Genomic DNA, 14,414 nt, shown 5'->3' with positions numbered 1-14,414 from the left:
TTAAGACGGAAAAGCCTGGATGTGCATTAAAATATATCTGTCCCACTTGCTGTACAAATTGTCTGATTGATGTGCATTTTTATAGGATAAACATGTCTTTGAGGGCTTCCTAGAGGCAGTATTTGGTGATGATAAGGGAACTGATGGCAAGTCCTGGCATGAATACTGTGATAACCCGGAGATTGGAAAACTTGTTCATAAGTTTAAAGATGCAGCGTTTCTTTTTTTTTTTCTTTATTATTCCAGTGCAAATTACAAATCATTTGGGCATCAGGTTTTATGTTGAAGCAACACCGCTTGAAGAAAATTATAATTCATAAGCTGTTTCGTTACAAGTCTTCATCATGGCATGGCCATGATTAGAAACCCACACTCTGTAAATTGTCTTGATGTAATACACATGACCCACATGTACAAAACAAGCAGAACTAATTGGCTGTAACGGTTATTTTGGTTCTGAAGGTTATCAGTATACTATGCCTCTGACAAATGATCCGTACAGGCCTCTGGGGTGACAAGGTTGCAGAATACAGATAACTGAACACAAGTGGTCTTAGTCCAGACTGGTCTGAACAGAGGTTTCACTGGAAATGGTTTGATTGGGACTTTTAACGACCCTGAGCTTCCAGGTGCGGTCTGAGCGGTTTTGCATCCAATCAAGAATCTGTGGTCGTCAGCAACTACAAACACACCTGGTGCTCCTTTATTAGCTTATACACCACTAAGAGACACGTAATTAACTAAAGAAGGGAGGGGGTGTCTGTGCTGCTGAGCTGCAATCTAAATAATGCCCAAGAGGGGTTTGGGGTGTTTTGAGGGGGAATTCATTATTCGCTTAATCTAGGAATATGTGAATTCAACATTAGGCTGGTAAACCTCATTACAAGAAGCTAAATGTGGATATCTCATTAGTGGGGCAAAAGCATGATTCATATATTTACACTGTCAAGGTCCATTAGATTCAAGAGGCATTATTCCATAAGTAACATGTCTATAATCTTGGCACTAATCTTGAATTATTGAAGGAGGATTGCAGTTTATTACTACTGGGATTTCATTTTTCTAATTTCGGTCATCATCCCAATTAGTGATAATAAGGCGGAATTCCCAATTTATTTGCTGAGATATGAAGTTGCCATGACATCGGTAAACAAGTCCAACAAGGCAACAACAGTCAGAAAATCATTTAGGGTTTAAACAGATTTCTGTTTGGCAAAGTGGCAAAAACAAATGAATGGTGTATGCTACTGTACGATCACTCTGCTTCTCTGTGGGTCTGCTGTAAACATCTGTTACAATTTACAAAGGGACTTCCTGGTTCAAAATTTACACACTGCACAAGCTGCAGTTATAGGAGCACAAATTCCCTGCAATGAGGGACCACTAATGACATTTCATGCACACTCACTTTTGTTTACCTCTAAAGTGGTTTAGATAATCTGGTTAAACTGTTGGATGTTTGACAACCTGTCTGAGGCCTGTCTGCTCATGTTCACTTGCCTTGCTGCAGCTTGAATGTTGTGATGCTGCCAGGTCCCAGAGTTTAGTCACAAATGGTCAAAACAAGAAAAGCCACAACCTGCTTGTCTTTGCTTATTCCAAGCACCTTTTTACAACCAATCTCCAGTAGCAGCAGTCATTTTCAGCCACTGTATAATAAGCGCCATATAAGACAGATAAAGATGGCAACTAAACAAAGACTGACAGCTACTAAGTGCATAGTAGTACAAACTTTTTTTTTTCAGGTGGCTGGAGAGACACAACTTCAAATCAGAACTCAAGTTCCCAGTTGGCTGGATGTGTAAACAGCCAATAGTTTGTTAGTTATTGTTGTTGCGGAAGTTTCTGCCCCCAAGTGGTCGAAAAACTCATTAAAGCAACTCGTGTCCATGTTATTTTCCCACCTGCTTAAAGAGCCTTATCAAATTCAGCCCTTCAGCATGTATTGATAAACAAGGTGTGAACGTCTTCACCAGATGTGCTCCTCAAGCCAACAGTGGAACAAACGAAAAACACGAATGTCTCGGCCCACATCCACAAAAGAATCCCTGTGGCAACACTCAGTAAGACAGCAGCTCCATTTCAATATTCCCATGATGAATTACTATCATTGTGTTGCAGGAATTGGGAGCGCAGCCAAAGCCTGTTGAAGTTTACAATGACATTAGCGGAACAATTGCATCCCAGGAGATCCTGGGGGCTGCACAGAAGGCATTGTTCCCCAGGTGGCACAGCGGTGGGTCTGTGCCAAGGGCCCAGCTCTGTTCTCAATACTATGGTGACAATAGGTGTTAATTGAGGATGTGAGTAAAGCCAATACCTCATGATTTTTACATTAAAGCCTCACTTCCTCCTACTAGCCCCAAAATGTCCAATCATTTTGACTGTGCTCATATTACTCCGATCACCCCATGAAGTTGACACATGTGAAGGATCACATGTAGCCTATTTACATAACATGTTGTCTTTAGATCCAGGTTTAGGCTATAGGTTACAACAAAGCGGTTTTGATCATCCATCTACTACACTTTTCAACATGTCACAGTAGGAAAAGTTAATGTGTAGGCTACATAATAAAAATGAATGTTGGCTAAAATCCATCTCATTGTTTTAATTCAGGGACCTGCTGTTGTGCATGCTGGTTCACTCTCACACTGTCATGGTTTTACTGGAACCCATTGTTGATGTTAATAATAGCTTTTCCAAATCACCTCAAGTCAGATGTGTGCTGTGAAACAAGTTGTTTGCTTGGTAATCTGGCACATTACTTTTTCCCCCCACATATTGTTTTCATATCCTGTTTGTTCAAGTATTTTGTATATTGAAATATATCCTTTTCACTGTGAAATAAGTAGTGCAATTTTCTATGTTTGGGATTGACCTTAAACGTCTCAGACCGCGAGTAGACTGACAGGCCCAGTCTGTCAATCAATCAGTATCAACCAAACCGGGGCGGAGCTAAACCGACCTACGCAGGTGAATAGTGGAGATGTCAAGTTCTGTCAAGAATTTCGGTAAACCCGCCTTCACGTTGTGGAGCTAAGAGACAGCTGTTTTATGGAAGGATGTACCTCGATAAAACATGAAGGAGAGCAGTTTGAAGTGGATTCACCTGATGAGTTTGATAGATTAGCATAAATTAGAGGGCCTGTGAACTGTGTGAGCTGCTGTTAACTAGCTGTTGTCAGCTATCTTAGGCCACTTCATGTGCGGGGAAAGCAAGTTTTCTCACCAAGCTGCAGAGTGAGTATGGATCCAAAACAGCTATAATACTATTAATATTGTATACTTTATCAACTGTAAGTTCATTTTACCCCTATATCTTGGATCTGACATGGCCAGGTGTGCTGCTGCAGTAAAGGTACTGGCTGGTTTCTGCACCTGGATCAAGCCTCAGCACAGGTTTCCTACTTTGCCCTGCTGGCCACAGGACAATGGGCTTTCCCAGCCGGTCACTAAAATCATCAGAAAAGTGAGTAAAGACAATACCCTCTTCCAAAATGAATACCATGTAAGTTTAACCATATACTGAAAATGAAACCCAGGTACTATTATTTTGGCTTTAGCCTATAGTAAGTTGGGGGCAAATGCTTCCTGTTTTTGGATTTAAACCTGTTGGTGTGTAGCTACCGTAATATGCGATACATTTTTTTAAAGAGTAGGCCTACTATCAAATTGAAATTAAAAGTTAATGCATGGGAGTCAAGGCTATGACAACACAGCTCTTAAACTTCCTACCTTGGCCTCTCGCACCATAGTCACAGTCATTTATTTAAGTTTGAACAAAGGCCACATTCTGACTTGGTATGTGCATGGCCACCATCCGTTTATCTCCCATTCAAAACTATGTGCCACACATAAATGTGTATACCAACTGTCTGACTCAAAAGCTGAAGTGAGTGGAGGGACTACAGTGAAAATAACACAGGAAAAATCCAATGAATGTGAGTGACAATAAATCAGCATTATCCTTCAAGTTAACCCACTGTCTAAGGACAACTTGAAAGAAAACAGGTGTTTCCCCAAGTGACTGAACTTCAGCACAAAGGAAAGGAAGAATTGAAAACTCCTGTGATTGAAGATGATCTTCCTGTTTAAGATAGTTTGTTTGCTGCTTTTTACGTTTAATATAAGTGCAGTCACTGTCACACACATTAGGACTGTGGAATTTGAAGTTCTTCTTTTTACCAACTCGACACACTTCACTATTTGAAGTCAGTGAAGTACTGAGCTCGTCCCATCTGTATCATTTGGACCTGTTTTTGCCCAGTAAGAGGAGTTCTGCCAGTATCATCTGACATGGAGACACAGTTTCTGACTAGGAGAGCTAACCGGATATATTCAGGCAACAGATAGATGCAAGAGCTCAGAGGAACAGGGAAAACATCTAGATATCAAAACTAATTCCAATTATGGAAATAATAAGAGTGTAAACAGTCATGTGTTTGCGAGTGTGCACATGAGTGAATATATTTAGACGGATGCTTCCCAGCAGGCCGGACACAAGTTCTAACCTTTACTCTCCTTCCCACTGAAGCTGAATTCATGACAGAAAAACAATAACTATAGTTTTTTATTTTACTGTCTGTATGACTGAGATGAAGAGAGGGGAGGAGGGAGGGAGGACCAAAGTGGGCTTGAGAAAACAGACAAATAATAGGAACCATATTTAATTTACTGTAACTTCACAGAAGCTACAAATAACATGAGATCTCCCAAATGTTCCTAAATATAAATATGGAAGTGAATATACTAAGTTCTGTGTGTACTGTGTCTCTGGAGTATATTGGTTACATAAAATCAGACTGCAAGGTTATTTTAGGAAGGAATATAATAATACTTGCCAAAATAAGTATATGTATTATATATTTTATATACAGTGTATAATATATATATTTATCTATCCTGTGTGAAAAATGTCATGATCTATAGCCTCCTGTTTCACATCAATATTTTCCAGACAAGCACAGTCCCACTGAAACTAAAGTGATGTTGCAGGTTTCCAACCGACAGCAACACTATCCAATTTAAATTCATTGTAGGTTCACAATCATAAGTTCACCCCCTACTGGCATGTCACAGAGATCCTATAGGACACATTTGAGTGTTTCCTTCAAATAAATCTTTAAAATCCCTTAATCCAGTTTCCACTAAGGATCGGATAAACCATCCCTTTTCCCTTGTGAGCCACTGAATGAAGTAAATCATCCATACAGGCATTTTAAGCCATGAAATTTACCTCTGAGAGGCCAGTGCAAAATATAATGAGCGAGAATGTAGTCATTGAGTGTCTCAAGTGTGTCTCGTGATTGTGTGCATTCAATAAGTGTGTGAGAGAGACAGAGAGAGACAGAGAGAAGGACAAAAGCAACGATGGCAATAGAGTGAGGGAAATGGGAGGTCAGAGTTGAGGGAATGGAGGGAGAGATGGCGCCAGAAGAGGAAGGTTGGTGTAAAAAGAAAGGGAGAGGGCAGAAAGGTGAATCGAAGGGTTGCACAAATGAGGGCAAAGGTAGGGAGAGAAACGGGAGGATAAAGAAGCAGAGAAAGGATATATTGCAGGAAGACGAAAACGGTGACAAGGAGAGAAGGTGTGAAAAGAAAGAGACAAATGGAGAGAGAACAAGAGAAAAGATCCATCATTCACCTCCTGTCTTCTGCTCTGCTGCCCGTCAGAGCTGGAGGGCTGCGGGATGAGGTCCTGACAGCCCACTACCACCTCTAGGCCGAGCGATGTGATCCTCAGCAACAGCGTGCAGGTGGATAAACAGTTCTCATGGTAGCAAGAAGAAGACCACACATGCTTTACACATGCGGCCGACATGGCGCTGCACATTTCTAGCACTGTAAAGGGAATACGTCTGAGCTACTGACATATGGGGCCATAAAAATCACCTCCAGCTTCTGGGGCCTCCGGTGCACCCCGGCTCCTCCAGATGTGACCCTGATGTGTGAGGAAATATATGATGGTAAGAATGATGTTTGTTTTAGTTATACAATACACCCCCTTCTACAAGGAAGCTACATATTGATACAGCAGGCAGAGTTTGCTTAGTTGTCTCATTTTGCTACATGAGGAATATAATACAGCATTGATGATGAGATGCAGTAGAAAGCTCTGGAAAAAGCTAGTACAGTATGTGGATCTTGAATGGAGATAAAGACGGTGAATATAGAGAAAATGGCTAATATTAAAACCTGAACTTGTTCATCCTCAAATAAGATGTATTGATGCATCTTAAATTGCCCCATAATGGAGCTGTTTCTAAACCTGCCTACTGTATAAACTGAACTGGCGTTTTCATATCGAACACAAGCGTCAAAATTCACAATAGGCCCGTGTGCAATGATGGATCGTCTTTATCCTTTATTTTATATTTCCCAATATATTATAATGCCACAGATGTCACTGCAGGCCCTCTTGTTTTCCATATCACTGGGTGTTCAATTCATCTGTCAGCTGGATAACCCTTTGCCCTCATCAGGCTACGTGCTATGTGAAAGAATGGTGCATATACCACAAATGTCATGCCCTCTCCAGCGAGAATAACAATGGAAGGTGGACTTGGTTAACGCCAACAAGCAGGGGAAATACCAATCTATAAATACGGTGGTAGAAACGCTGCGTCTCAGTCTGTGAAAGGTCGGTGTTGACTGACTGAGGCAGTTCTGGATTTAAGACGCCGCACAGGGGGTGTCGACTGTAAGCAGAGGAAAGAAATAAGTGCTTCTTGTTCTGGGTCAGTGGTCCATGCCCTACACACACACCGACACCATGCACCCATAAACCTCACACAGCTTAAGGTGATATACTGCAAAGGTAGTATATCATGTTGTTTTTTTTTCTCTCTCGCACACACGTTCATACACACTGCTGACTAAACTCAATACTGTGTTTCCTGAGTCGAGCAGAATGTTTTCTAATCTCTAATCTCTCTAGAGGTACGGTACATTACACATGTTATGGCTGCGGCAGACTAACCCTCTGCTTAACTACAAAGAATCCCGACATAGGTGAGACTGGAGTCAGAAGGGGCCCTTGCTCTCTTAAGTACTCCCACATGTGGAGTATTTAACTCTATCTGTGTGTGTCTGCGCTGACTTTTGTTTGTCTGCACGTCTACAATTTACCGTGCAGTTCATTCTTGATGATTCTCTGGAATTCATCCACATGGAGACGTATGCATGTATCACATGGTTGCAGCATTTGTGTTTGCTTGTATGTGTCGGTGTGTGTGTGTGTATGTGTGTGTGTATGTGTGTGAGCCACAGACCAAGCCTGAGGATAGTAAAGAGCAAAACAGCCACCAGCACAGATTAGCTGTCTCAAAATCTTGGCCTCAGAACTGTCTGGTCTGGTTTCCTCTTAAAGGAAAAAAAAAAAAAAAAGTAGATCAGACTTTTCCAAGTCAACGTTGTGACTCAGTAAGAGCCGTTGTGGAGTAGAGGGTGACAGGATTTTACTCACTATTATGTAAAGAAACTAGACTCAATATTTTTGTTTTGTTAATAATCACATGACCAAGTGTAACCAGATATATTTATCACCCAACTTGGCGGCTGTCCTCAGGTGTATAGAGCTTTTCTACTTCCTTTCATAGTTTCCCATTGGTTTGGTTTTATAGCCTGTAACGTTACTATTTTGGTTGAATCTCATGGCTCTCATATACCACACAGAGTGAATGGCTGTCCTGTAAATGTAGCCTCTATGTCAAATATCTCCTTCAGGACTGAACAGAGAGCAGAAACAGAGCTAACAAATCTTTGCTAGCAGTGTTCGTAGTTTTTTTTTTTTTTTTTTTTTTGTCATCATTGCTACAACTCAGTGGCTACAGCCTTAAACATGACAAACTATCACTTTATCTATTGAGAGTGATTACTTTTCTTAGCTGGCAGTTTGAAACATTGATAACCTTTACAATCAGCACTTTCACTTTCAAATAAGGGACTTCACACTCACCTTTTGACCTTTCAGCTGCTTGTGTGGTTGTCAGTTGCTGCTTCTTTGAAAAGCTACATCTAGCATACCAATGAAGATAAAATGATGACGGCCATGTCTACAGAAATCCCCACTGTAGAAGAGTTTTCAATTAACCTTTTTCTGCTTCTTGGATGCTGCTGTTTATGTATCCAGCACTGACATTATGCTACTTTAACAATGTCTACACAAATTTTGCATGTCCTTGCACTAGGAAAGAGCGCATGATGTAATATGCTTGAACTTTGTAAAGGAACACATTTAAATGGCTCCACATGGAAAATAAATGAAACATTACAAAAAATCTGGCTCCATTCATTTAATGCAGAGGTCTTGACACATGCAGTGGTGCTCACACACATGAATTATGAAAGAATTACATGACTGTGAAAACCTTGTCTCACACATGTGTCACTACCCACATTATCATAGGATCAGAGCCTAAAACATCTGCTGACCACTTGAAATTAGCTCTAATGGAGAGTTTCTATTTAGAAAGTGTGTGGTGTAGTTGACTTATTCCATGTGTTTGGACATCTGCCCCGCCATGTTGTGGTACTGTTACATATTTAATTAATAAAGCAGGTCTGGGATTAGTTTCCTGACATGTAGCACATCCTGTGGTTTAGCTAGTAAGTGGTTAATGATGAGCACTGAACTATTGAACATCACAATAAGAATAAGACTGGCCAAGACCAACAGTGCCTCACCTTCCTTCCTTCAGTATTTCAATGTGCTGCTCTAGAGGTCGGACTTTATTGCCGTTCCTCCTGTTGGTTTGTCTCTTTGCCCATATGTGTGTATGCGTTTCACTGTGTCCAGATATCATACCAAACGGCTAACAGAGCACAGCCCTGTTGTCATGGCACCGACTGGTCAACAAGTGTACACAGTAGTGAAGATTAAGACGTTCAGGCTGGGGCTGGCAGAGTGAGCAGGCAAAGGGCTCTGCTGTGGCTAATGATGCTGTATGAGAGTGCCAAGACATTCCTTTCTGCTTTTCCTTGAAACTGCAGAAAGATTTCCAGAGGAATTGAAAGAGACAGATAGAAAGAGAACAGAAGACAGATGAGAGAGGCATGGAAAGAGCGGCGGTGATATACAGTATGCCTGATGGATACAGCTGGCGGCTAAGTTAGTCGGAACATCTGGAATTAAGGGCCTTACTAGATGAAAGATGGGGGTTGGATGAGTTGGAGTACCTCTATAAAAGTTCAAATACATACAGGCTCTCTGGAGGCTTCATGTGTCACTGCTGATGGGAAGACGGGAAGATGACCAGGAGAGACTGGGAAGAGATGGTTACCGTTAATGTCCCACAGATTACTTAAGACTGTAATATGATACAAACACTAGCAGCTCTGAGTAAAGGCCAAGGTATGTCTGATAGAAACTTTGTATGATGTTTCATTGTTTGGAAGACAAGTTTGACATTGTGGGGAAATTTGCTGTTTGGGAATTTTTTATTTTATTTTGCCAAGTGTTGGATGAGAAGACCAACGCCTCTCTCAGATCGTCCAGTAAACATGAAGCTACAGCCAGCAGTCGGTTAGCTTAGCATAAAGACTAGAAACGGAGGGAAACGACTAGCTTGGCTTTGTCCTGAGCCAAAAAAGAACGAGAAAATGTGGTGTCAGTGTATGGGCACTGTAAAGACAGATAAATAAAATGAAACCATTAACATTTTCAACATTTTGGGTGAGTGGGGCTCATCAGTTAGCTCACAGGTGTACGGTTCCAGGGTGCCATTCCGAAGGGCCGCCACTCCGAACGTTTACTTTAATTTGTCGGAATGCCGACCCTTAATTATTTATGGGAAAAGGGTGCCATTACGAACCTGAAAGAAAGGGTGCCATTCCGAACCTGAAAAAATCTTGAATGGTTTACGGCACGGAGTAAATAAGCCTAATTGCGGTGGTAGCGTAGTGGTCAGAGCATCTGCACTTGACGTGGTGGATCAGGGTTCGACTCCCGGGGGAGATACATATTAACTGAGATTTTATTGGCCTCTACCTAACCTTTTTACTAAACTTAACCAACTCCTTTCTACATTGCCTAAACCTAACCAAAGCACAGAGCAAGGACATTTATTTTCAGCAGGAGTGCCGCGGCTGCATCAGACCATGGATGTAATGCATCAGACTCGCACCTGGGTGAAACTTTGGAGGCGGAGGGGGAGGGGGAGGGGCCGGTCGGGCGCTGTCCCCGCGGCGCGTCGTGTCAAGCCGGGCAGGAAGTCAAACCACGAGAGAATCCGGTCAATTTTCAAAATAAAACACATTCGGAACGGCGGCCCCTCGGGAAGTTCGAAATGACGGACCTTCGGGAATTTTCGGACTGGCAGACCGTCGGAATGGCGGTCCTTCGGAATGGCGGTCGCCCCCCCAGGTGTACTGGGCTGAGCAGGTAACTTTGCTGAGCTGCTGTTGTACAGATGGACGAGCCTACATCTGTTCGCCTGCTTGATCTTTTTTCTGAGAACTCTTAAGTTTCCCTTTTGAACGTCTTCTGTGAACATTGTTTAGACTGGCAGCCCCTGTTTGATTTAGCTGTCAATGCCAACTTCAGATAAGCTTTGCACAGCTCAAATCTGGCCATTCATTACATTCTTTTCTTTAGTTATTAGTATTTTCTTTAACACATACATTTTATCGAGCAAAACCATGGACTAGACACTAATAAAGAGCCAGTTCCCAGTGGTTTCCGTAACCTGCAGGCAGCTTCAGATGGTGTTTGACTGTCCAATACTGACGCCACCTTGTCAGCTCACTGTCTGACAAAATATATCACACTCTAATTATGTGAGTGTGTATCTAACAGCACTAAATGTCATCTGGTCTCGCCTGCAAAGAACATCCACTATTTGAGGAGGCTTAAAAGGTGAGGAGGCCTTGGCCCGACAAAAGCAGTGAAGTGAGTCTCTCCTCTAATGATATTTATCGGGAAACATTTTAAGTGGAAGTGCAGGTGCTGACTTTTTGACCCATCAAAACATAAATAAAATACTTTTGTAGGGCAGTGTGTAGTCTAAACACTCGCAGCCATATGTCCCTTTACTGTAAGAGTCTGGCTCTAAAATAGGAGATTATAATTTATAGTCATGCAAGCTATTCTTTCAACATTTTTTACATACTTTCTTGCTCCACTTTCCTTTTCCAGCACACCACAAATTGTCTCAGACACAATAAGACCCACTTGAAAAAAATCCCGTGCCTTGTTAGTGAGCTGTAATTTTGTGGCTGATTTCAGGTGACCGCACTTTTTCCTCTGGACACCAACGAGCAGCAGTAGCAGCAGTGGTTTTCCTGTAAGTACAATACAACAATCCTGCAACACACAGCCACTACTATCATTGTTCTTGCAGTCTGGCCAGTGGGGTCGGGTCAGTCGGAAATTCTCAGCATGATAAAACCAGATGGGACAACACACACACACACTCTCTCACACACACAAAGTGTCTTTCTCTGTCACTCTTATCAGATTGGAAACATTCAACCTTTTCACCTTATGTGCCTCTAACAATGTCTCTATGCACTGAGGTTATCCAACAGTGAGGTGGAAAATCACCTCACCGAGCAGCTGCACTTAAAACAAAGAGCTTAGGCAGCAACTTGAGGTATAAGTCGAGCCATAACGGCAATGCATTTTAATGAGGCTGGACCGCGGAGGATGTCCTGGAAATAGACGCAGTGTGGTCCATTTCCTCGGCAGTTTTTAGGACAGGGCTAGTGTGCATGAAAATGGGCTTTTATGCAGAACACATTATGGCAGAATATATAGTTCTGAATGGATCACTGTGGACTGCTCTGCCTACTCCCACTCAGAATTTAATCTTAGCACATTGAAAGCACATTTAAGGAAACCTTCCTTTGCTAATCTATTATGGCTGAGGTCTGGTCTGCTATGCCGTCCGAAAGAGACGTATAAATGTTGCAAATTCAGTGTAACACATTGGAAGCTCTGAATTCCACCTCTTCCTTTCATGGACTTCTTAATCTTGCATTTAAAAAGTAATGAATACCCTTCCCCGTCCTTAAAGAGAAATTTCAACACCCATCTGAAACATTTAAATCTTTGCAGAAACAGCTTGAGAGACCAGCTTTAACAAAGAAAAGACTGGCTCTGTGTGTTATCTGTGTCAACAAAGGCCAACACACCACTGACAGTGTTGGTATTGTGCATGCAGCAGCTGATTATGTTGTAAGACCCATTTTTTTTTACAATGTGGTAAACACTCTCTTTTCTCTTCTCTGCATCCCCCATTCACCGTGACAACCAGATGCGAACCTTAAGGAAAACATGGGATTTTAAAGCTTGACAAGTGTGTGCATTGTGTGGAAATCAGGCCCAGGTAAGTCCAGATCTATTTCGATTTCGAAATGTATTCAGTCAGTCACTGCTTTGGTTTTGAGCTGCTTCTGCCCCTCTAAATCACTACACTAATATAAACACTTGATATCGACTAAGTGTTGCTCTGTGTTGCTTTTGGCTTTAACAGCATGTTAACTTCATAACATCATATTTAAGATTGAACCTCATGATGAAATTCCACCAAAAATATGTAATTATAAATAAATAAAGACTCTAGTGTTTCACAGTTGCAACAGAGCAGAGCTGAGCACTAAAGCCTGATTTCCTGACATATCTAAATCATCCCAGTGTCAGAAGAGGTGGTGGGAGTGCTCTGTAAGAAAATTCCTTGCAGCAAGAAAGCTGGCAGTCACCCTGTTTGGATAAGCACACCGGGATCTGGCAAAGGAAAGGAGGCAGGCGGTTCCAAAAGCCAGAGTGAACTTCATTAAATCTGATGAGTAAATGTGAAATTGATGCCTTTCTCCAAATGGAAAAATCATTTTATCTGGAAACAGTGTATTCAACAGGCACAGACATCAGTATTCAGCCTTGACATCTGTAAATCTATGCAGTCTGTGTTCACTGGAGAATATTTTATGATATTCCATCAGCAGCTTGTTCTGGGCCTCATTAGCTGCACTATATGCTACAGCAATACAGTGGATGTACTGAATAAAGCCTACAATGGCTCTATTAGAGGAGGGGTGTAATTTTCTTGTCATTTGCATGCTGTGTTGATGCACAGGCTATGAGGGTGCATACAGAGATTCAATCTCACTCTGTGTCAAGCACAGTTTGTTTAAAAGGAAGAAACTGCGAGCAGGTTCTCCATGATCAAAGTCATCCACAGGAGCCGAGCTGCGCCTCAATTTCCATGGAGTGGCTGAAAATAAATGCATGTTCACAGTCACGGTAAATTTATAAACTGGCAAGGGAAAATGACTGCTCCGGCCGAAGAGAGGCTTTTGGAACGAGGCGTTAAATTAAATCCATTTGGATGACTGACGTCACAGCAATGCATTTCCACTGCATCTTAAAATAACATTTCTCACTGGGCCCAGAGAATGAACATGTTGGCTATCAGCCAAGTTGATGTTAGTGATATTAAACATATCTGAACCACATTCACACACTCAAAGTATCAAAAGTGTTTAGATACATCATATTTAGGAAACAATAACATGTTTGTTATCAAGGTTTAAGCATATTTATTTTTAATTATCAACAAATATAGCTACTGTGAAGCTTAATTACGACATGACATGTGTTAAATTGCTATATCTAATGTTTTTTTTTATACTACTTCAAATATTTCATTTGAAATAAGTATTAGTGCTGAGGAAGGAATGGTCTCTAGACAGCTCCAGGCTAACTGTTTCCACCTGTTTCTAGTCTTTGTGCTAAGCTACGCTAATCACTTTCTGTTTCTTGCTGTATCTTCAAATCACTGAACAGGCATGAGGTAGAAACAACTTTTTCATCTGTATCAGTAAGAAATCTGTGCTTTTTTTTATGTAAAATTATTCTTTTAAAAGTCATAGAAAAAGATGATTACAACCCCATATGATATACACCTACACAAACAAATGTCTTCTTTCTCTTTATTTTCCCATCTCCAGCAATCTTTCCTTCACTTTCTCTGTCGCTCACACATTACACATATGCTGTAGTACATGGTTTCTCTATTGTCTGGCGTTGTTTACCACGTGGCCCTGGTTCAGCTTCTTGTCCTTATCAGTGTTGGGTCATGGTGGTATTTCCTGCCTGCAACAAGAGCATAAGGTGGCACAGGATGAGTGCTGCTTCCCGTGTTGGCACGCCCAGCATGTACCCACTGGCCCCAGCCATGGTGCTCTGCTCTGCTCTCCTCTGCTCTGCAGTCAAAGGGAGCGTTATGTGGGCAGGAAGGGGGGAGTTAAGTTGCCCCGAATATACAGCACACATTTTCAGCTAATAACTCGTACTGTACATCTGTTTGCCTGAGATCAAAGATAGCTGCATGATGCCGACACGGTTAGCCGAGAGCGCTTCATTTGCAATTCACTTGATCTTTACCAGGTGAATGGGTTATGTTGAAGGTGTT

The 14,414-nt window shown here is 41.7% G+C and overlaps 1 protein-coding gene across 1 annotated transcript in view; it reads left to right on the top strand.

Annotated features, from left to right (window-relative positions):
• Positions 1–11,232: 11,232 nt before the first annotated feature.
• Positions 11,233–14,414, top strand: part of tgfbr2b (transforming growth factor beta receptor 2b) — a 29,448-nt gene continuing 26,266 nt past the window's right edge. Inside the window, exons 1-2 of the mRNA XM_085791294.1 lie at positions 11,233–11,285; positions 12,258–12,329. The gene's annotated coding sequence lies outside the window, so the exon portion shown is untranslated. The remainder of the gene's footprint in view (positions 11,286–12,257; positions 12,330–14,414) is intronic.

The sequence above is a fragment of the Trachurus japonicus genome, chromosome 11, assembly GCF_045865225.1.
Source record: "Trachurus japonicus isolate A0001 chromosome 11, Traja_1.0".
Lineage (NCBI taxonomy): Eukaryota > Metazoa > Chordata > Actinopteri > Carangiformes > Carangidae > Trachurus > Trachurus japonicus.
This window is presented reverse-complemented; position numbering and strand designations above follow the sequence as displayed.